The 24009-nt window shown below is 45.4% G+C and overlaps 1 long non-coding RNA gene across 1 annotated transcript in view; it reads left to right on the top strand.

Annotated features, from left to right (window-relative positions):
* LOC119872882 overlaps positions 1 to 9999 on the top strand; it is a 28725-nt gene extending 18726 nt beyond the window's left edge. Inside the window, exon 3 of the long non-coding RNA XR_005363458.1 lies at positions 9700 to 9999. This is a non-coding gene — a long non-coding RNA (uncharacterized LOC119872882). The remainder of the gene's footprint in view (positions 1 to 9699) is intronic.
* Positions 10000 to 24009: the final 14010 nt, after the last annotated feature.

A 24009-nucleotide genomic window follows, 5' to 3' on the forward strand; every position in this document is an offset into this window, starting at 1 on the left:
ATGTTTCCAGGATCCATCCGTATTGTAGCAGATATTAATACTTCATTTGTTCTTATTGCTGAAGAGTATTTCACTATGTGGATACACCACATTTTGTTTATCCATTCATCAGTTGATGGACATGCACGTGGTTACCACTTTTTGGCAATTGTGAATAATGCTGCAATGAACATTCATGTCCAGGTATTTGTGTGGACAGATGTTTTCAATTCTTTTGAGTATATTCCTAGGAGTAGAATTGCTGGCCATATGGTGTTCTATGTTGAACTTTGTGAGGAACTGCCAAATAATCTTCTAAAAAAACTGCTTCACAATCCCACCAACCATGTACGAGTGCCCCAATTCCTGCTCATTCTTACTAACAAAACACTTGTTACTGTCTTTTTTGTTTTCCTCATGGTAGTGAATGAAGTGGTATCTCGTTGTTTCAAGTGCACTAACCTTAAATTATCAGCGTAATGGATTTTTGCTAATGCATACACCTATGAAATCCCCACCCAGATTGAGATACAGAACATCTCCCTCACCCCACCTCCCTGTTACTACCCCCTACCACAGTCATCATAGTTCTGCATCATCATAGATTTGTTTTCTTCTTCTTGAACTTTCTTTAAATGAAATACTCCTTGGGGACTGGCTTCTTTCATTCAAAAAATGTTGCAGTGTCAGTCATTTCAGCTGTTTGTTCTTTTTTATTTCCGTGTTGGAGTCCACTGCATGGCTGCCTTGCAATCTATTCATCCATTCTCCTACTGGTGGACATTTGTGGTGGTTCCCATTTGGGGATACTATGAATAAAACTGCAAATACAGTCTTGTACACATTTCTTATGAACTCCTTTCTCTTAGGTATATACCTAGGAGTGGAATGCTGGATCGTGGGCATTCTAGCTTTACTAGATGTTGCCTAGCAGTTTCCCAAAGGGGTTGTACCAATTTACATTCCCACCAGCAGTGCATGAGAGTTTGCAAGTAGCTCTACATCCTCCCCAGCACTTGAATATCTCATTCGTTTTCAGTTTTAGCCATTCTGATAGATGCGTATCTCAAGGTCTCTTTGATTCATAGTCTTCTGGTGACTAATTATGTTGAATACCTTTGTTCGTTGCCTTTCGTCTGAAATTTAGCTAAAGGGATTTGACAGCTAATACTTACCTCTCCTTGCTTATCACTAGAAGAGCTGAGGGTTGGTTCCCCCAGTGGATTCTATCAAGGGTGAGGTCTTTATATCTCAGATCCTTGATACACTACTAATTGAAGTGAACACTGATATAAAATCAGTTTGTATGAGTTTATTCATTTTTGAATTATCAGGTTTTACTTTCAACTCCTAGAACTCTCTTTGCAACATATCCTTAACCCAAGAGAGAGAGAAAGGATATTCGTAAAGTAACTGTAAGGAAAAAGAAAATCAACCAATCTTTGCTTCAAGGCAAAGATTTAACTATGTTGAAGCAAAAGAACATTCCACTTAAGAGTTAAAGTCAAAGTTTTAATCTAGCATTTGATAGGTGCTTAGTGCTAGTGTTTCTCTTTGGGTTTTTTTTTAAATAGAAGGTTTTTATTCTTTATAATAGCTCAATGGAAGGAGCACTTGAAAGAGAGTCAGTTTTTAAGGAAAGTTCAGTCTGTCCTCAAGTTAGGTAAGAGTTTCCAAAGATTCCTGAGGAAATCTGTATTATACAGGGTCCATGAGAAGGATATGGAATTGTGGGGGGTGGGAAGAATGCTAGAGGAACTGTCGAGGTAGTAGACATAATGAACAGTCAGGCTCCAGACTGCTTTTGTTGTGTCCACCACCCAAGACTGGGATAAGATATCCTTTGGGTGGAGGAATTTCAGAAACTAGGTAGGAAGGAATCCCTGGGTGGCTCAGTGGTTTAGCGCCTGCCTTCAGCCCAGGGCGAGGTCCTGAAGTCCCAGGATCGAGTCCCACATCGAGGTCCCTGCATGGAGCCTGCTTCTCCCTCTGCCTGTGTCTCTGCCCCTCTCCCTCTCTCTGTGTCTCACATGAATAAATAAATTTAAAAATCTTTAAAAAGAAAGAAAGAAAGAGAGAGAGAGAGAGAAAGAAAGAAAGAAAGAAAGAAAGAAAAGAAAGAAAGAAAGAAAGAAAGAAAGAAAGAAAGAAAGAAAGAAAGAAAGAAAGAAAGGAAGGAAGGAAGGAAGGAGGGAAGGAAGAAAGAAACTGGGTAGGAGACAAGATATGGAGTTCTCAACTTCTCCAAAGTAGGACTCATGTAACCAGCACCTTCCCACTCCACAGTAAACTCCCATCTCCTCTGTCCAACAAATAGCACTGATGTGCTTATGTCTTGCTAAGCCATAATGCAAAGGAGTAAGCCCCATGTTAGAGCAACGAGAGCTGAAATCATCCTACAACCGTTATCAAATACTAAAACAAATTTGAATGTGGAAAATTTTCTTCTTAATAGGGAAATGGAAAATTACAGATATAGAATCATATAATCTTAGAGCTGGAAGGAACGTTGGAGGTCATCAGCTGAACCTCATGTACTTCTGGAATCCACATTACAACATCCCTGTTTTCCTCTGCTTGCAGTGTCCTGAGACTGGGCCCTTTCTCTGCACCTTCAAGGAAGCTTTCCATTCATTGCTGGGTGGTTGTTAGACAATTGTTCTTATATCGAACCAAAATACTCCTTCCAGAAACTTCAACCCTTCCACCCTTAAATAAGTCTATTTCCTCTTCACCATGGCAGCCCTTTGGGTATTTTAAAGCTATAAGCTTGATCCCCTTTGAGAGTCCCCCTCCCTCAAGCATCCTCAGTTCCTCCAAATAATACATTCTAAGAAGTAGCCACGGACAGGCATCAAATTCACTGGAGTGGGGTCTTCCTAATGCTTTTGGTCTCTCTCCTCTTGAAGACCAGATCCATGTCAGGAATTGGGGCAAGGAACTCACTCTCAAGGATACACGCAAAGATACAGGGAGGATCCTGAGGGCTGTAAAACCTACACTATGGCATATTAGGATTTCGGGGTTTGGGTTTTTTTTTTTTTTTTTTTTTTTTTTTAGTTTTTAGCAAGTAGAGGTATTTTTAGGAAATAAGCATGACACTGGTGACCCCATTCTGGAACAAGCCCAAGCAGTTTTCCCAAGAGAGGGGTGGGTTTGTGTTAGTCTATTCTCATACGCAAACTCACTATCCTCCAGATATCAATGAGGATACCAGAGTAGCTCTTTCAGGAAACTACTGGAGCTGGAATTTCCTTAGTCCTTTGTTTCATCCACCTGAGCAAAGTGACCCAGACCAGTGCAGGTGAGGAAGAGGAAGTGAATACTTTGGAGCGAGAAGTGGGCACAAACAATCCATGTTCACCTGGCTGCTTCACCATCCCATCTCCCACAGCTGGGATCCCAGTGGGTGGTATGTTTGTGAGCATGTGCACAAGTGTGTTATGTTATAGACATCTACACACTCACAAGGACACACACACACACACACACACACGTCCTTAAGGCCTTTCCTATCAGCACGCACCTCCCTTGATGTAACTGCCCATCAGGGACAAGAAATAAAAACCAGGTCATAACAAGAAGAATCCTGGCCTCTTCTTGGAGGCTAAAGGATTTTATGGCACAGGCAGTTTTGCCAGCCAGCAAAACAAGACAAAGGTCTTATTTGGTTTATCAAGCCTAGGTTACACCCATTGTTCAGTAGGCCAAGCAGTGTTAATCAGTACCCAGACCTTTGAATAGAATCTTTACCAAATAAATCTGTGTAGATATTCTTGCTACATGACGATAAAAATGCTATTCTGGAGAGGAAGCAAAATCACTAAGATTTTAAGCAATAATCTCTCCTCGCCTATATAAAATGGGAAGTAATGCCTGCCACGGAGATATAAAGGCAGGGAAACCCATAACTTACTGATAGACTCTATTACCAAAACAGTGCCAAATGGACTTTCTGGAAAGAAAGCATTGTGATTGAAAGTCCTAGGAGAACCCTATCTCCTGAGCTCCTTTTTACATGCCCATACACACACACAAGGGGAAAACTGAGTGGTTTGAAACCAAAGTATCCCATACAAAAACAATCATATGTCAAAATTTGAGAATGCAAAAAGAATTCTAATTACGACACCAAGAGGAACAGTTATGAAATACCAATAATGGTTGATAAATGCTCAGCCTATTCGGTGAAACACATAAACAAACCTTTGGCCAGAAGCATGGACATTCGCAGGTCACCATCAGGGTGATAAAGGCTCCGAACACACCTCCGACACGGGGAAGGTTATTAGAGAACCAGGTGTCTCCCCTTTGATAAGTGCTGCTCTCTGAGAAGTGCAGCTTGATAGGGAGCTGGAAATAATCAACCAGTGTTTTGCAAAGGGCTCTCCTAGGTCCTCTTGGGTTCTCATGCAGCCCATTCTGGGGCCTCCCATCTTCCCTCCTGGTTGTCAAAACAAGTCTGTGGGAGAGGCATTCTCAGGAATGTATGATGCTTTGTTTAATATGGAAAATGATCCTCCCGAGGCCTGGGACGAAATGAAGAAGCAGATTTCCTCTGCAACCTTCACAATACAAACTCCAAGGGAAGGAGCAGTTTAAAAGGGTGCATCAGATAGATACCAGATTTGAAGCTCCTTCAGAAAGTGAGTGTTTCTGAGTTGAACTGCAGGCATCCAAAGGGTTAAGTCGACTCTGCGGACTGTGACTCCTCCTGAGCTGTCCTCTCTCATTCTCTTCTTTTAAGGATCTTATTAAGATGGGAACTGTTTACTCACAGCTTAGAGAAGGAGGATGGGAGGAAAGTACTCTCCTTTTCTAATGCAGAGAGTTACTACCCTCTGTAGGGGTGATGGAATTTTTAAAAGGATTAGCATACAAGGAAACACATTGCACCTAACTAGGCTCTTCATTCTGAATCTCAGTCTCCTGACCTACTGCTGTAGGATCTTACTCTGAATCTCCATTTCCTCCCCCCATAAAATGCGGCTAGAACTGACCTCAGAATTGTTGCAAGGATTAAATTAGTGAAACAGATTAAAATGTCATCTCAGCACCTGATATGCGGCATCCAGGAAACAGTGGCTGTTATTATAATTGACTTTCCATTGCTGGCTTATTCACAAGCCCTATAAATTTTGTGCAGAAGAATCAATAGTGAAAAATCAATTATTGTGCAGGTAGGCAGTGTAAGCTTTCAGAGTATAGAGACATAATTTAATAATGAAGTGTTGAAATCCATGTGATTATTACTCCTGAGACTCTGAACAGACACACTCCTACAAGATTCAACTAGTACATTCTACTACAATGCAGTGGAAGGGCTTGGGTTTTCAGCCAGGCAGACATGAGTTCCAGTTCCAGCAGCACTACCATTTCGTCATGGAATCATGGAACAGTTACTCAGAAAATAATATGTGAGGTTTACAAAGCATTTACATGTTTTGATAATTTTATGTCATGTTTTCTTTTTATAGTCAATGGTATTTTAATAGCAAGACTTTGCATTTTTTAAAAAATTGAATATTTAAGAACACTTTCAAATTTTTGGTTTTATTTTTATTTTTTAAAAGACTTAGGCGCACCTCGGTGGTTCAGTTGGTTAAGCATCTGCCTTTGGCTTAAGTTACGATCCCAGAGTCCTGGGATCAAGCCCCACCTGCTTCTCCTTCTCCCACTACGCCCCGTCTCGTGCTTTCTCTCCCTATTTCTTTCTATTTTTCTCTCAAATAAATAAAATCTTTTAAAAATAAAAATAAATAACAAAAGATGTGTGTGTGTGGTTTTTTTTTTTAAATAAGCTGTATCCCCAACACGGGGCTTGAACTCACAACCCTGAGATCACAACGACTGAGCCAGCCAGGCACCCCCGGTTTATTTTTATTTTATTTTTTTTAAGATTTATTTATTTATTCATGAGAAACACAGAGAGAGAGAGAGAGAGAGGAGAGAGAGAGAGAGAGAGAGGCAGAGACACAGGCAGACGGAGAAGCAGGCTCCATGCAAGGAGCCTGATGTGGGACTCGATCCGGGTCTCCAGGATCACACCCTGGGCTACAGGCGGCGCTAAACCGCTGCGCCACCCGGGCTGCCCCCAGGTTTATTTTTAAATTAGAGAAATCTAGGGACACTGACTCGGGGCTTGATCCCACCATCCTGTGATCATGACCTCATCTGAAACCAAGAGTCGGTGCTCAACTGACTGAGTCACCCAGGCACCCCAAAAATAAAATCTTTTTTAAAAACTCCAAGAACTATATTGCATGGTTTGGAAAACAGAAGAGAGAGAAGAATCATAATTTAAGCCTCCAAACACATCTCTACTGTGTAGTATCTTGTGTTGAAAGCACTGTCAGGAGCACATTATCTTTCTTACCTGTATTACCTCCTCTACTCTCTCAGTTGTTTTATTCGATTGTTATCAGACTCACACACACACACACACACACACACACACACACACACACATCCCACACACACATATAACACAAACAACACACAACAGGAAAAGGCAAAATACACAGACTTCAAGGATTCTATCGAGTGGACCTGCGCTGCCTTACAGCCCTTATCAATCTTCTATCTGCCCAGGAAACATTGGTTCTTGGCTAATGTGGGCATTATCAGGAAGGAAACCTCAGAGAATCTTGAATCTCATCCTGCTGACATTTAATCCCCTTAGGTCTTTGCCTCTAGATTCACGGTACTATCAAATGTTATTCATCCTAAAGTCTCTATCAAATACCTGAGGAAAGATGACCCCCCCACCACCACCAAAAAAAAGAAAGAATGGGAGAAATACAGAAGCTGGTCATGGGAACATCTGATGTACTTAGCACTTTCCTATTTGGAAAGGCAAATGTGAACATGGACCTCCATAGAATTAAAGAGAAAATAAACTCCACAGAAACACATCATTTTCTGAAATCTCTGGCAAAGGGACAGACAGTGAAGAAAGGTGAAGACAACTCATGACACTCCTTCACACAGAAGATAACAAACCTGGAAACTCTTTGCCCTGAGACAAGCTGATACGGGCAATAAAAATCCAAATAAATAAACCCAAAGAGGTTCAGGCGTGGAAGGCAGGGGGGAAGTGTCATCAGATAAGATACATGACACATAGGTTAAATTTTAATTTCAGACAAACAACAAATAATTATTCAGTGTAAGCATATCCCATGCATTCTTTGGGACATACTTAAACTAAAAAATGTATTTGTCGTTAATCTGAAATTACAACTTGGTGTACTGTATTTTGATTTGCTAAATCTAGCAGTCCTACTTAAGAAGGGGAAACTAAGGGGTGCCTGGGTGGCTCAGGTGGTTGGGCATGATCTCTGGGTCCTGGGATCTGGGATGGAGCCCCAGGTCGTCTGGCTCCCTGCTCATCAGGGAGCCTGCTTCTCCCTCTCCCCACTGCTCCTGTTCTCTCTATCTCTCCCAAATAAATAATCTTTTAAAAAAGAAGAAGAAGAAGGGGAAGCTAGGCAGAAGAAAAAAGAGGCAGAGATCCCAAACAATAAAATTAAGTGAGAGCAAAATGTGAAAGATTACAAAAAAAAGTTTGGGTCTCATTTATGAATAACAGTGCCATTAACATTTACAAAAAGAATGTGAAGGGTTTCCTAATCGAGTCTCTAAAATTTAGACTATTTCCTGTCACAGAGGGCAACTGTGTCTATCAGTGTCTCCCGGGTGCCTTTCAGCAGCAAACCCCTTGCAGATGGAGGTGGAGGTTAGCATTAGGCATTCATGTTTCCTCCCCATCCAGTCTCTACCTTCTCAGAGGTCAACCCCTGTTTCCAAGAGAGCCTGTTCGACCTGGTGCTGCCCTCAATTCACAGGATCCTACTAAGCACTGGGTGGTACGTAAACATGAGCAGGACCAGGTCCCAGGGAAAACACTCAATATATGTAAGTGTTGAATGAATACCTCAATCAACACTTTCTCTTCAAAGGCCTGCCTGCCTCCCAACCCCCCATTCCTTGATCACCTCTGTTTTCCTTGTAGAAACTCCTTAGCTTCCCTCCACCTTGTGCTCTAATAAAACCTGCACAGTGACCCAGATGAATGAATAAATGTCAGGCCACATGGACAGGATGAAATTTTGTTCATGGGCCCACCTGAAACTGCATGCTCTTCGCAGGCAACTACCACATCCCGTTTATCTTTAAGTGGCTCTGATCTCCCTTGACATATTATGGTGACTTGTGTCACTTGGGGAGCGAGGTTTTCCCCGTGGTAGTGGTAGTTGCATGTGAGAAATCTGCTTGAAAAAGTAATCCTGCGCAGATGGGTGAGTAGGGCCCATAAAGCCTGACTCGGGCCGACGTTAAGTGTAGGCATCTGATAAGTATTTGGGTCTGTTCAGGAAGTAGCTGGCCCGTGAAATCAGATAGGGGGAGGAAGTTTGTCCCTGGGAGGGCCCCCTCACAACGGAGTCCACGGACCCAGTGACACAGGAATGCTTGCTAGGCTGGGGGTGCTGTGTGAACGTGGGCCCCAGGGAGCCTTGGCCAGGACTCATTTCCCTCTGCCTCCACTCCAGTGTCACCGTGAGTGCAGCCAAAGCTTGCTGAATGACTGTGTCCATCTTAAAGAGTGAGGTGTCCCGGGATTGTCTGTGATTCAGTAATGCCTGCTGTTTGCCTTCTCCCATTGTAAATGTATCAGCTTGTTGAATGAGACACGGTTCAGCTCATTGATGTCGGAAGATTTCCACTGACAGCCACAACTACAGACACAGGACGGTGAGGTTACAAAATCCTTTTACTCAGAGACTTTTTAAAAATCTCATTCGTTCTCTGTTCCCCTCGATGCCTGGTTTGTGACAGGTTCTCAGCAGATATTAGCTGAATGACTACATGAATAAATGTAGTAATAAATGAATAATATGAAATATTAAATGAATAAATGAATTCATGAATAAATGAATGAGTGAATGGCGGACGTTAAAATCTTCTTAGAGTTATGAAGAATGGAACTCGAGACCAGGCCACATGCCACAGTGGGAAAAGCCCCAGAGCAGTCACAGCTTTACCACATACTGGTCTTGTGATTAGGTCAAGTCACTTAAACTCCATGACCTTCAGCTTCTGAGGCTATAAACAGAAATAATCTCCTGCCTTAATAAGTGGTTTTGAGAATCAAGTGAGATTTCATATCTGAAAGTGGCTGTTATATGGATCTAAGATCATCAGATAGGATTCAAAACCCAATTCTCTCTACCTTCAGCTATGGGATCTTGCTCAAGTGAATTAACCTGCTCAGGCCTCAGTTTTCTCGTCGACAAAATGGGAATAATAATCACACCACCAACTTCACTGAATTGTCATTAAACTTAAATGAGACTGTATGCACATGAATGGCTACACATACATGGCAAGCCCGTGCTAGTTTCTCTTCTCTGGGCTTCCATTCTTTGCATTTTTTCTAAATGGGTTATTATTGTGCATTGCCGGCACTTATTCTCTGCCAATCTGCCAGCTGGTAAGTAAATTAATTAGGTGATAAGTGATTCCTTTTTTTTATTATTATTATTATTATTATTTTGATGATGATTATTAAAGCAGGCGGCTGTCTGATTGGCCACAGGTCATGCATGCAAAGCAGCCGCAGTGGTATCTCAGGATTGTTTCCTTATCGAGAACCTGCCACCCAGGTGTTTCCTCATCTTACGACCCACCCTCTAGGTTTCCTCAAATTGTGTCTTTCAGATGAGACCCACCCACTGGAGTTGAGCTTTGAAGGAATTGACCCTGGTGTGCGTGAGGAAGTACTTCAATGATGATGGCCCTGGCCACTCTTTCGGGAAAACTCTGTCACCTCTCCCTTGACCCCTCCTCACCCGCAAATCCTCAGGCAAAAGCAGAAGAATTAAGCAAGCCTTCCACTAGAAGCAACCATTAACCTAGTTTTCATTGTCTCCAAACCTGCCTGACTATAGCAGATAGGAATCTGGGTGGTTTTTTGTTTTTCTTTTTTTTTTTTAAATAAATCACTTTAAGACTCCTGAACAGTGTGCGGATTTACACTAGTCATCTCTCTTCTTAAGCCACCATATCAGTTTATTGACTCTTGTTCTATTTGGTTGGTAGATGCCGCCCTTTTAAAGGCATCGTAAATGTACTGTTGCTGTCAATGCCGGGTTTCAAGCTCTCACAATCTAAAACCCCAGAAAAGGTTACACCAAGAGTCCCGTACACCTCCGTGCTAGTGACAACACGCTGGGACCTCTAATCCCAAAACCCTGGGTCAAGGTCTTCTGTCCCTTATCACTTGTTTTCACTGAGGCTAAACGCATCTGTTTGGTATGTGAATAGATTTTTTAACTCCTTTCACAGAGACTAGTGCTTGAGACAAAGTCAGCCCAGGCTCTGCACTTTGTCATTATTTCAGCAACCCACTAGCTTGATATTAAAAATAGCTTTGTCTGGTCCATCGAGATCAGACCCAGGAGACAGGCGCCTGCTATTCTAATCTCGGTTTCACAAATAGCTCTCTATGGGCTCAAGCATCTATCAACACTTCCAGGGGTCTCTAGTCATAAAACAGGTCCAGGCCTTGGTACCTAGAAAGGTAGGCTCTACTTGACTCTCCTGAGCCGTCTAGGAAGTCAACGTGAGGCCTACACAGTCCTGTTCCCGCTATGGACCACCAACTGTGGCTTGAAACTGGGAAGCAGTTAAGAGCATCCCCCACACTTAGGGTATCCTGCATTTCCCAGGCCAGAACCTACAAAAGCTTCCCTCAAACAAGGCTGGTAAACAGGCTGCCCATCCCCCTCTTCCCCCCACCTCTCCCCCATGCTGTCCCCTCAACCCCCACCCCCAAGCCCATCTTGTACTCTGTGAAAGACCATAGACCCTGCCGTTGCCAAGGGAACCAAGCCTTTTATTCCATCCCAGTGACTGGCTGGTTGAGGCTGAGGAGTAGGGTAACAACTGGTGCCCAGGCCTCTGCAAGCCCCCCCAACAGACCCCCCCTTTTTCTCAGAGGGGGAGGGGTGGACTGTGCCCCCAGTGCCTTTTCCCCCACCCCAGCTGGGTGGGACGGAGCCCCTGGGCTCTCAGGAACTCGCTGACTGCGAGCTAGGGGAGACCAGTGCTCCCCCAGCCCTCCTCTGGCCCTGGCCCTTTCCAGAGGACAATAGCCTCCATGCAAGGAAGAATTCCATCGCCCAGGGTTCAAGTCTCCAAGGAGCTGCCGGGGCCTCTGTTTGGCCTGGAGTGGGCTCTGAGGAGCCGCTGCAGCTGCCTGGCTTGTTTTCCCCCTTGCTGTGTTTTATTTTTAACCCCTGAGCTGCCAGGGATTGTTTTCCCCCCAGTCAGTGCCTGGGAACTGAGGGAGGAAAGAAATAACGCTTTGTTCCCTTTGGGGAACTAATTGGGAGAGACAGGCGTTATGGCCAGCTCAGTCCCATTAGGGTGTGAGGCTCCCACCACCCCGACACACAGGGTCCGCTTCGGCCCATGTCCACCCCAGGGGGCTCGGAGAGGGGGTGCCACGAAGGAGGCCCCAGGGCCTGGGGCACAGGCAGATTCCAAAAGCAGCCCAGAGCCACGTTTTGGAACTCAGAAGACATTCAGGATAGAGGGATACTGGGAACTGGAAAGGTCTACTCTTTCCCATTTCCTAACCCCAAACCAACCAACTCCCACTTTTCTCTCCCTGCCGTTTCTACCCAGATCTGCATCAAAAAACTCTGGAAGAAAAGTAAAGGACCTCGGAGAGAGAGAGAGAGAAAAAAGGAAAATCAGGACATGATGCTTTCAAACACTAGGTTAATAAATGGGAAACACCACTAGCAGTCCCACTTTTAAGTTCACCAAAAATTATTTTTACTCGGGAATTTCGTTTCATCGCAAATCAGTTTAAAATCAACGAAAACTTGGTCCATTGTCATTTTGTTTTACTATGGAATGGATTCTGGGCAGCCCGGGTGGCTCAGTGGTTTAGCACCTGCCTTCAACCCGGGGCATGGTCCTGGAGACCAGGGATTGAGTCCCACGTCGGGCTCCCTGCATGGAGCCTGCTTCTCCCTCTACCTGTGTCTCTGCCTCTCTCTCTCTCTGTGTGTCTCTCATGAATTAAAAAAAAAAATTATATATATATATAGAATGGATCCCAAGCAGGGATCAAAAAAAATTTAAGGATTATTTTGATCCCATTTAGAAACAGAGCACATTTTCTTCTTTTTCTTGTCTGTGGGGGGGGAGGGGTCATAATTATTTGTATTTATTGAATACTAGCTTTGTGCCATGTGTGTGTATGTAGGGGGCAGGTTTCCCAGTCTTACTGAGATGTAATTGGGGGCACCTGGATGGCTCAGTGGTTGAGCAACTGCCTTTGGCTCAGGTCATGATCCTGGAGTCCTGGGATCGAGTCCCGCATCGGGCTCCCTGCATGGAGCCTGCTTCTCCCTCTGCCTATATCTCTGGCCTCTCTGTGTCTATCATGAATAAATAAATAAATAAATTTTAAAAAGAGATGTAATTGATATCAGAGCAAATTTTTCAGAAATCATCAACCTCCTCCAATTCTAGCAACCCAAGTAATTATTATGCATCCAGGTACATTCGAGGAAGGACAGCTCATCTATCCACCAAGAGTAGGTGAGAAAAGAAAACGATCTGGTGGCACAGCAGAACACAAGCCAGGCCTAAGCCGTGGCTAGATGCAGGGGATGGTCTGCAATAGGTATCTCAGTACTGGGCACGTGTGCTTCACTCCCTGACAGAGGGTCCCCAACCCTGGTGTGTCAGCAGGTGGGGAAGAGGACAGAGACAAAAGGTTACATTGACATTGGAGGAATGCAGATTGGTGCCTAATGCATAGACACATGCAATAGAAATAACAATTTTATTAAAACTTCGGCCTTGTTAACTTCACACATGCAGCTGCAGCTCTGGCTTCCCCTATTAAATCCTGCTGACTCAGGGTCCCCACACTGTGGATGACCTATCCTTCCTCCAGTGTAGCAAGACTACATTTTCAGGAAGCTGTTAGGCCCAGTGAAGCAACTCAGAGCTCAGGAAAAGAGTATCATGCCTTGTAGAGCTGGGGTTTAACCATCCCCCAGGAATTTCCCAGCATACAGACAAAGGCTTTGGGAGTGAGAGCAGCAGATGGAGGGGTGAGTCAAGCTGAGACCCTGCACCCCTAAGTCTGGCTGAGACTCCCCTCACATCCTCCCATGCGCCATGTCTGCATCTGGTCTAAGTTCATGGAGCCCCAAAATCCTGCACCTCAATCTGCATTCTCCACGACATCAGTGGCCACGCCTGGGATGGCTCCAGGGCCCACCACACCACTCATTCATTCATTGTCTTTAAGGAGCTGCTTGCAGCCCTGCACCAGGCCTCCTCAGACCCCCGGCTCCCTGATACATATAGCCTGTCTACAAAGGCTATATGCCCCCAACAGTATTGACTGTGCATTTGAACCATCTGTATTTTTTTTCAGATTTTTAAAAAAGATTTTATTTATTTATTCATGAGAGACACACAGAGAGAGTCAGAGACACAGTCAGAGGGAGAAGCAGGCTCCATGCAGGGGGCCCAAATGGGGACTCGATCCTAAAACCCTTGGATCACGACCTGAGCCAAAGGCAGATGCTCAACCACTGAGCCACCCAGGTACCCTTTGTCAGATTTTCTTAACTGACAAACTGGCAAACTACTGGCCACTCAGAGACTGGCCAGGAATAAGATGGCACCTCAATGTGGCCATTTTCACAACAAAACCCATGGCTGGTGCCAAATTCTTGAATCAAATAGGAAGGAGGAACCCATGAGAATAATAATAACTAAAAGTTACAGAGGAGTGGCACACCAAGACTGTCCTGGATGTGCCTTCTGTGTTTTAATTTATTTTCATCTCATGACAACCCTATAAGTGAAAGACTATTGTTTTTCTATTGTATGGCTGAGGGAATCAAAGCGAGGTTGCAAACCAGGTGATCCCAAGTGCAGTAGCCTCCCAGGAAAGCCCTATCAGGAAGCCTGGACTATGTGCCCAGGGTCCCTCCCAGCATGCCCATGTTCGTCCCCCTCCTCTGCCCCCCCACCCCGCTGCAACATCACCTGGCTTCTGTACTACAAGAAAGATGCAAGGGGCCCCTCCAGAAGCTTAAGGAGATAGGCGTGTGGTTTAAGTGAGCAAATGTGGCTGGAGAGCCAGGAGAGCCGGGGCCCATCCGCTTTGGCCCTGATGCATAGGAACACTGGCAGCTGTTCTGGCTCTTATGCTCACGCTCCCCCTCGGGCAGCCACAGGCCTCCCAGCCCTCCCGGGTGCCCACCGGCCTCACATGCTACGCAGAACCATGACAGGCCGCACGTGTCGGCGCGAGGGCGGCCCCAGACAGCGCAAACCTGACAAATAACCACTCGCCTCACACGTGAGCCTTATGGTGCACTTTTCAGTGTTTGGGGAACTATGTGTTCTTTTGAAATGTGTCTGTTTGGGCCATGAGTAAGTATTGGGGGAGAGGGGACGGGTGCCTTTTTCCAGTTAATGAAGAAGATTTCATGGAAGAAGAAGATTTTCTTAGTCACATTTCCTGTTTCACAGTGACCTTTTAAAAGGAAACCCACAAATAAAGCTGTGCCAAGGCCTGCTTACAAGATCTACCCACAGGTATAATAAAGATGATCTAAATAAAGACTACAGTGGGCCAGGCTTACCCTGAATCAGTGGAAATAATAAGACACTAAAGAGATATGATGAGCCAAGGTAGAGGGGATGGTGGTGCTCTGTAAACTGCAAAAAAAAAAAAAAAAAAAAAAACCACAACAACAACATCTAAGAGACTGGCCTGAGTGTTCAACAGGGATCCGAGCAAGGAAGGAGAGAAACTGCATGGTGATCTTTTCACAGGTCTCTATGTACTTAGGGCTTAGCCTCTTGTTATAAAACAGAGGCTTGAGATATGGAGAGATGCTCCGAGTGATTTCCAAAGAAGTGTGCTGACTGGGTTGTAAAATCGGCAATGGGAATTGAGATCATTTAGTCCGGCAAGGAAAGAAACAAGAGATCACTGAAGAAGTGTAAAGTTGGCCAGCCCTGATTGTTCAACAGGCGACGGTAGAGGTGCATTTCTCTAGCTACTGGGTGCAGATGGACAGGTCCAGACGGGAGCATCCACGTGGAATGTTCAAGAACGCACTGAAGATGACTGGAGTGTGGAGCAGGTTACCACAGCTAGGGATGGCCTTACCTTCTCCAGGAGAGTTGGACAATCAGATTTCAGAGCCTCAGTCCTGATGGGATGAAAGGGACCAACTATTGCCAACGTTTATATGTAGTCAAGAACAATTCCACAGAGATTTTAGGCTTGGAAACCTTTGTTTTGCTTTAACGATGGAGGCCTGGAATCGGGCTCAGGTTGAAAATCAAGCAAGGAAAGCCATGAAAACGTTAGCAAAAATGGAGTAGGAGCAGAGAGAGGAGAGGCAGCTGATGACCTTAGAGTTAGAGGGTTTGGTTGTTGATTTGAGGGTTTGGATTGGTTGGGTTTTTTGTCAAAAATAAAAAAGTATATTTTTATTTTATTTTTTGGATAGGTAATATAACCACAGGATCAGAAATAAAAACACAGAAGGGCACCTGGGTGACTCAATCAGGTAAGCATCCGACTCTTGATTTCAGCTCAAGTCATGATCTCAGGGTTATGAGTTCAAGGCCCGCATTGGGCTCTGTGCCGGGTGTGGAGCCTGCTTAACATTCTCTATCGCCTGAGTGGCTCAGCAGTTGAGGGTCTGCCTTTGGCTGAGGGCGTGATCCCAGTCCAGGGATTGAGTCCCACATCAGGCTCCCTGTGAGGAGCCTGCTTCTCCCTCTGCCTGTGTCTCTGCCTCTCTCTGTGTGTCTCTCATGAATAAATAAATAAATAATCTTAAAAAAATACAAAAGGATTCTCTCTCTCCCTCTCCCTCTGCCCCTCTCTCCACCTCACTCTAAAAAAAAAAAAAAGAAAGAAAAACGCAGAAGGTAATAGGTCATGTCTTCCTCCTATCTTGTCCCCCATCTGTCCAGTTCTTATACCCACATCCCTATCTTTATTCATTTCTTACATATTTTGCTTGTGTAGTTACAAGCAAATACGATTACAGATAATTCCTTTTACATTCCTTTTTTTTTGCACTGAGGTAGCATAATACCATGTATACATGGTATTGTGCCCCAGGCTTTTTCACCCAACAAAGTATTCCAGAATTCTTACCCTATCAGTAGGTAGGGAGCTTTCTGATGCCTTTCTGCTCAGGGAGAGAGCGCGAGAGCCCTGAGGTGTTTCTGACTGGAATACCTCCGCGTTTCTACCAGCTTCCATGTCTCTCGCCCAATCAACTCCATTCCTAGAATTTTCATCCAAACCGAGTTCTTTTGAAATCCTCCACCGGCCTCAAGTCTTCTTCAACCCTTCTGTCCACCCCAGCAGATTTTGCACGCAGGCACCATATCCGGCAAAATCCCTGTAAAATTTAAAACAGTCTGCTTGACAGAGAAGAAAATGATGTTGCAGAGAGAGAACTGTCAGGCCTCTGTGTCCCCAGAGGGCCCCTGGACCTTCGCCACCAGGATGGCACCTTCCTCTGCCAGAACTCAAGCTTCAGGTGGCCCCTCACTGTGGGGCTCTGTGCCACAAGAGCTGAAGCCCAGGGCCTCACTCATCATGAGGAAAACCGCCCCCCTTCTGGGCTGCCCCCCCCACCCCTTGTGTCCTCAGTGCCCTCCTCAGTTCTGTCAGACTCGGCTGCCCTCTTCCCACACCTGACGTCCCAGGTTGCTTCCTGTCCTCCTCCAGCCCCAGTCAGCCTGGAAGTGGAGCCCAGGGGATGCCGTCTTGGGGATCTGGAGGCTTCTCTCTGCCAGCCTCAGGCGGGGGAGGCCTGAGAGCTGGTCAGATGGTGACTACAGAGCCCGCGCTCCTCAGCAGAGCGTGGTTGAGAAGGAGGGAAGGCAGGAAGGAACTCTGCTGGGCCACCATGCCGCATCTCACCGGGCCCATAGGGTTATTCCCAGGCCCATACTCTTCGAGACCACCCTTCAACTGCTTCATGTTCCCAGGGGGTCTCCATCTGCTGGTCCGTAGCTCTCCTTGAAAGAACATTTTGAAAGGTGGCCTGTGTGGTGGCTATGAGCCCTGGGTTTAGGGTCAGGCAGACGCAGGTTTGTGTCCTGGCTCTGCCCCTAACAGCAATGTGACCTGCCCATTAACCTCTTAGAGATTGAGTTTCCTTATCTCCAAAACGGGAATAATACCTGTTTCAAAGGATTACTATGGGAATTAAACTAAGGTGGTTCTAGGAAAAGTCTCAGTCTGGCATATCACCTGCTCAGAGAGTGGTCACAGTCATCTCTCTCCTGCCCCTGAGCACTGGTGACAAGTGAACCCCTGGTCATGGGCACAGGCTGACTTTGAGGAGCCTCACACAGGTGGCAGCTGCAGGTGAAGGAGAGCATCAGGTGGCCAGTAAGTTGGCAATCTCAGTATGGGCCCCTCCATCCTAAATTTCAAGGGACAGAAAAGGACCTTCTGCTTCTCGCTTGGTGTCTCCAAAAGCATCACCACTAAAATAAAAATAAAAATAAAAATAAATAAAAATTAAAAAAAAAAAAGCATCACCACTGCCGGAACCCATGAGGCTCAGATGTCAATTTAGAGGGGGCCCCTCAGACAGCCCGAGTGGCTCAGCGGTTTAGCGCCGCCTTCAGCCCAGGGTGTGATCCTGGAGACCTGAGATCGAGTCCCGCATCAGACTCCCTGCATGGAGCCTGCTTCTCCCTCTGCCTGTGTCTGTGCCTCTCTCTCTCTCTCTCTCTCTCTCATGAATAAATAAATAAAATATTTAAAAAAAAATAGAGGAGGCCCCTCCTTCTATACACAGCCACGACCTGCTCAGCCAGCTAGTTTTTTCTGTAGCCCTGACATGCAGGTCTCGAGGACGATCAAGCCTGCTATGGTATGGCCACTCTGATGGGGAGCAAGGGGCCATGCTCCTCTGGCACCCATGATATCCCTCCTCTGCTGAGCCACCCAGAGGTTGTGAGGTCATATGCTGGCAGGGTCTTTACCCTGCCCATGCCCTGCGCCCAGACCAGACCCTACATAAAACAAAACAAAACAAAAGTACCTACAGTGCTCATATCCTACCACAGTTAGATAAAGTAGCCCCAGGAATGCATCCCCATCCAGGATCCTCCCTATCACAGCCTCTTTAGCAAGTGAGAATGGAGAGAGACCCACAACAATCTAATGCATGAGCACTGCCAGGGTTTGCCCAGGATAGGAGTCAGGAGGACCCCCAGTCCAGCTGTCTCCCCACAGGGTCACTCCAACATGCTGTACGTCCAGGGCTGTAACTGGACTGGATGGTAGGGAAGCTCCAACAGAATCTGAACAGAATAAATTCATGTGAACCCCAGCCATTTTTATCCTTGGATTCTTGCTTCGTACATTTACAAGTTACCTTAGCTTAATCAATTCTGTACCATTTTAAGATCCGCAAGGAGAATTGGCAATGCAAGATGGTAACAGGCCAGACCCATTAGACTCCCTGAGCTCCCGAGGGCAAGGATGCAGGGTAAACCCACCCCAGGGTCCAGCACCTTTTACAGCTTCCCTACCATGGCCCTTGAGACCTCTGACAGGACCCTACCCACTTACCAGTCTCATCTTGAGTCACACCCCCTGGGCTCCACCCACAGGACCCTCCCTCAGTTACTCTGGGTGTTTCCTCTTACCCTGGATAGGCAACCCTCCCTTCACCTGGCTAACCACTAATCCACCCTGTACATACACATTTGGATTTGAAACCTAAGTGCAGGATTTAGATTCATTTTAGCCACTTGAGATCTTCAGGATGCTGACCCCAGCCCCCTATGTCCTGCCTCAGTATTTCAATGTGTGATGCCCACAATTTTTTTATTTTCAATAAATAATACATTTTATTATTTATTTACTTTATTTATTTATTTGAGAGCCAGAGAGCACAAGCAGGGGGAGTGGCAGAGGGAAAGGGAGAAATAGGCTCCCCACTGAGCATGAAGCCTAATATGGGGCTTGATCCTAGGACCCTGGGATCATGACCTGAGCTGAAGGCAGATGCTTAACCAGCTGAGATACCCAGGTACCCCATGATGCCCACAACTTTCAAATGATCCTTCTGTTGTTTTTACTGTTGCGGCTGTTGTGGCTCCCTGTAAGTCGTCACTAAAGAGGTTGGATAGGAATGGGTTCTGTAGCCTGCTACTAGAGACTTCCCTCCTAGAAGCTGACATTGATCTCCTCATCTTCATGCTAATGGCAGAAGGACATGGTGGTTTTCCAGTTTGCTATGGAACAAACCACCTCAAACTTAGTGATATAAAATGCCAACCATTTTATTATGCTCACAGATTCTGTGAGCCAGGAATTTGGACAGAACATACCAGAGATGGGGCGCCTGTGTGGTTTGGTTGGTTAGACATCTGCCTTGGCTCAGGTCACAATCCCAGAGTCCTGAGATCGAGCCCCATGTTGGACTCCCTGCTCAGTGGGGAGTCTGCTTCTCCCTCTCCCTCTGTGTGCTCTCTCTCTCTCTCTGATAAATAAATAAATCTAAAAAAAAAAAAAAAAGAACATATCAGATATGGCTTTTCTCAGCTCCAGCTGGGCAAAGTAGACTACAAGGGGAGGGAGGGTGACCTAAACAGTTGGAGGCTAGAGTTATCTAAAGGCTTCTTTGGGAGGGTAGGAGGATAAGGAAAATAGGTGAAAGGGATTAAAAGGTACAAACCTCCTGTTATAAAATAAGCAAATCACAGAAGAAAGTACAGTCAATTATATTGTAATAACTCTGTGTTATACTACACTTATATACATTATGAAATGTTCGCTATAATTGTCAAGTCACTATGTTGTATGCCTGAAACTAATATGTGTCAACTAAAATTTAAATTGTTAATGTTTTTAATAAATCCAAATGAACAAAATATCGATAAAAATAAAAGCAATTTGTATACTAAGGAAGGAAGAAGGCAGAAGATAGGCTTCTTTGTTCACATCTTGTACCAGTGTTGGGATGACCTAAAGACTCAGCTAGAACCGATCCACTTAGACCTGCGTGTGGCTTCTCCATGTGGCTCGGGTGTCTCACAGCGTAGCAGCTGGTCTCTAAGAGCAAGTATTCCAGAAGCTGTGGGACCTTTTATGAACCAAGCCTTGGAAGTCAGAGTATCACTTTCTGCATCCTCTACTGATCAGAGTCATCCAAGACTATCAGATTCAACGGGAGGACCATAGACCCCACCTCTGGGTGGAAATAATGTCAGAGAACTTTAGAGCAACTACAGCAGCCCTGGAAGCCTACACTCGGCTGCAGAAGTACTTACAGTCAGTACTCTCTCGTCAAGGGGCAGCCCGGGGGGCTCAGCGGTTTAGCACCGCCTTCAGCCCAGGGCCTGATCCTGGAGACCCGGGATGGAGTCCCACGTCGGGCTCCCTGCATGGAGCCTGCTTCTCCCTCTGCCTGTGTCTCTGCCTCTGTGTGTGTGTGTGTGTTTCTCATGAATAGATAAATAAAATCTTTAAAAAAAGTACTCTCTCGGGATCCCTGGGTGGCACAGTGGTTTTGCGCCTGCCTTTGGCCCAGGGCGCGATCCTGGAGACCCGGGATCGAATCCCACATCAGGCTCCCGGTGCATGGAGCCTGCTTCTCCCTCTGCCTGTGTCTCTGCCTCTCTCTCTCTCTCTCTGTGACTATCATAAATAAATAAAAATTAAAAAAAAAATACTCTCTCATCAAGTCAGGGCGCACGTTCTAGCCAGCAGGCTACTCAATGGCGATAAGTAATCGAGGAGAAGCAATATTCTAAAAGCTCTGACATTCTTGCCGAGAGGAATAAAGGCCAGGCTACCATGATAAGAACCCTCTAATAGAGCAGAGATTCTAGGTGGATACTGAGTCCTGGAAAATGCAGAATCCCAGTTATCACAACTGGGACGTGCACAGAGTCAGACCAGTGTCATGTGACACGATGCTATCATACGGGTCCAGCTGAGCACTTCAGTTCCTCTCCTGAAAGTGCATGAGAGCTTATGACATGCCCGTGCTGGAACTTAAAAATATATCTAGGGCTCATTCCTGATCTGATAATTCAGACATTGTATCAAAAAAAGGGAAGGGGACCAAGGTTTGTTCTTGGTGAACCCATGCGAGCTCCTAGTGATCACTATGCCTTTTAACGATTATTATTATTATTATTATTATTTTATATATATATATATATATATATATATTTTTTTTTTTAGGGACACCAGGGTGGCTCAGTGGTTGAGCATCTGCCTCCAGCTCAGATTGTGATACCAGGGTCCTGGGATCGAGTCCCTCATCAAGTCCCACATCGGGCTCCCCACAGGGAACCTGCTTCTCCATCTGCCTATGTCTCTGCCTCTCTCTCTGTGTCTCTTGTGAATAAATAAATAAAATCTTTAAAAAAAAAAAAGATATTTTAAAACTAATCTCTATACCCAATGTGGGGCTCGAACTCACAACCCCAAGATCAAGTGTTGCCAGCCAGGTACCCCTCACCATGCCTTTTAAATGCACATGCACCATCTTTACTCATCTCAGCTGGAGCAGTGCTGATGGATCCCATTACACTGGGAAGGGGAGTGGGAAGTACACAGATCAAGAGAGAAATAGGAGAAAGCAAATGGAGGAGGTCTTTAGAGTTATTTCTAAATCCCTCTTAGAGATGCTAGAGGGAAGGTGGGATCCCAGGGCCCAGTGCTTCCAGGGGGTCCCAGCTGGCCAGCAGCCTGGCTATCAGCTCTTCATCAATGTCCTACTTCAAGACAGGCCTCATTTCTCTCAGAAAGCAAAACATTGATGTGGGGGTCACCCATAGGCCTTCTTACCGCACAGACTGAAGAATCTGGGACTGCATGGAGGAGCAACAGAGGTGGTCTGGGAGACAGTAAGGTAAGTGAAATTGACTTTTTTGGAGGGTGGGATACAGTCCTTCCCGTGGAAGGTTGTGTGCAGTAGCCCAGGGTACTAACACTCACCATAGGTCAAGTTCTGGGGAATCTGGCTTGAATAATCCCAGAAGGCCAGAGCTGGATGATGCCCACTCAGAGGTCCTGTAGTCCAACTCTCTCACTCGAGAGATGAGGAAACCATGAAGAGTCCATTTGCGTTCACTGAAATCCATGTGCTCCCCTGCATTTCTCAGTCTTCCTTGCAGAGGGGTAGGAATTGTGTGATTAATTAAAGCCAACAGACTATTTCTGACGTGTATCACTTCTGGACCCAAACAATTAAGAGATCATGTGTCTCCTCCATCCCTCTCTCTCCCCACCATTGTGAACTTACAGCCCACAGGCTTTGACAGTGTGGTGACAAGGTGGAAAAGATTTGATGCATGCTCATCAAAGCAAGAAATAACGTTTCATTGTGTTAAACCATTAAAACTTGGATGTTTTAAAACTTGGATGGGGATCCCTGGGTGGCTCAGCGGTTTGGCGCCTGCCTTTGGCCCAGGGCGCGATCCTGGAGTCCCGGGATCGAGTCCCACGTCAGGCTCCCGGCATGGAGCCTGCTTCTCCCTCCGCCTGTGTCTCTACCTCTTTCTCTCTCTCTCTCTCTCATAAATAAATAAATAAATAAATAAATCTTAAAAAAAAAAAAAAAAACTCAGATGCTTCTTTGTCACTGCAGCATGGCCTGGCTTAGCCTAACACAGAAATTGAGGCCTAGAGAAAGGAAGTATGGATTGAGTAACCCTGAACGATGTCCATCAGATCCCTCCTCCACCAGGAAAGAAGAATCAGTGCAGGTGAGATGGTAGGATTTTCTGCTCTGGGGGGATGATCAGCAGTACGGATCCCTTGCCTTTGTGTAATGCCTCATAATTTACAAAGCGAGTTCATGGAGCCCATCTTGCTTAGTCCTCCCAGCAGCCTTGGCAGGACCATCTTTAGCCCTACCTTATTAGAACTTTAAGAGACATGTCCAAAGTCACACAGTGAGGAAATTGTTGGAGCCATTTTTTTGAATGGATGACAATTTTGGGGCGCCTGGGTGGCTCAGTCTGCTAAGCATTTAACTCTTGGTTTCAGCCCAGGTCACAATCTCAGAGTCATGAGATAAAGCCTCTCATTGGGCTCTAAGTTCAGCAGAGAGTCTACCTGAGATTCTTTTCCCTCCTCCTTTTCCACCTCCCTGCTCCTGCTCTCTCTCTCAAATAAATAAATAAATAAATAAATAAATAAATAAATAAATAAAATCTTTTTTAAAAAATGGATGACAGTTTTTAGAATACTGGCATCTTTAAAAAAAAAAAATTAAGTAGGCTCCATGCCCAATGTGAGGCTTGAAATCACAACCCTAAGATCAAGAATTGTGGGGCACGGGGATCCCTGGGTGGCGCCTGCCTTTGGCCCAGGGCGCGATCCTGGAGTCCCAGGATGGAGTCCCACGTCAGGCTCCCTGCATGGAGCCTGCTTCTCCCTCTGCCTGTGTCTCTGCCCCACTCTCTCTCTCTCTCTCTCTCTCTCTCTTTCACTCTCTCTCTTTCTCTCTCTCTCTCTATCATGAATAAATAAATTAAATCTTAAAAAAAAAAAAAAAGAATTGTGGGGCACCTGGGTGACTCAGTGGTTGCACATCAGCCTTTGGCTTAGGTCATGATCCCGGTGTCCTGGGATTGAGTCCTGCATTGAGCTCCCAGCAGGGAATCTGCTTCTCCCTCTGCCTATGTTTCTGCTTCTTTCTGTGTGTCTCTCATGAAAAAATAAATAACATCTTAAAAAATATATATCAAGAGTTGCATGCTCCACCAACTGAGCCAGCCAGGCACCCCTAGAATACTGACATCTTTTTTTAAAAAAAACTATAACTCTCTCCCCTTCTCCAAGGAAATGCTGGTTGGTATAAGTTTTATTTCTTTCTATAGGCCTATTTTTGCAATAAGTTTATTTCAATATTTAAATTTTGCCTTAAGAAGATTCTAGTAGCCCTGGAGATAACTAGAGGCATC

This window comes from Canis lupus, chromosome 8 (assembly GCF_011100685.1).
Source record: "Canis lupus familiaris isolate Mischka breed German Shepherd chromosome 8, alternate assembly UU_Cfam_GSD_1.0, whole genome shotgun sequence".
NCBI lineage: Eukaryota > Metazoa > Chordata > Mammalia > Carnivora > Canidae > Canis > Canis lupus.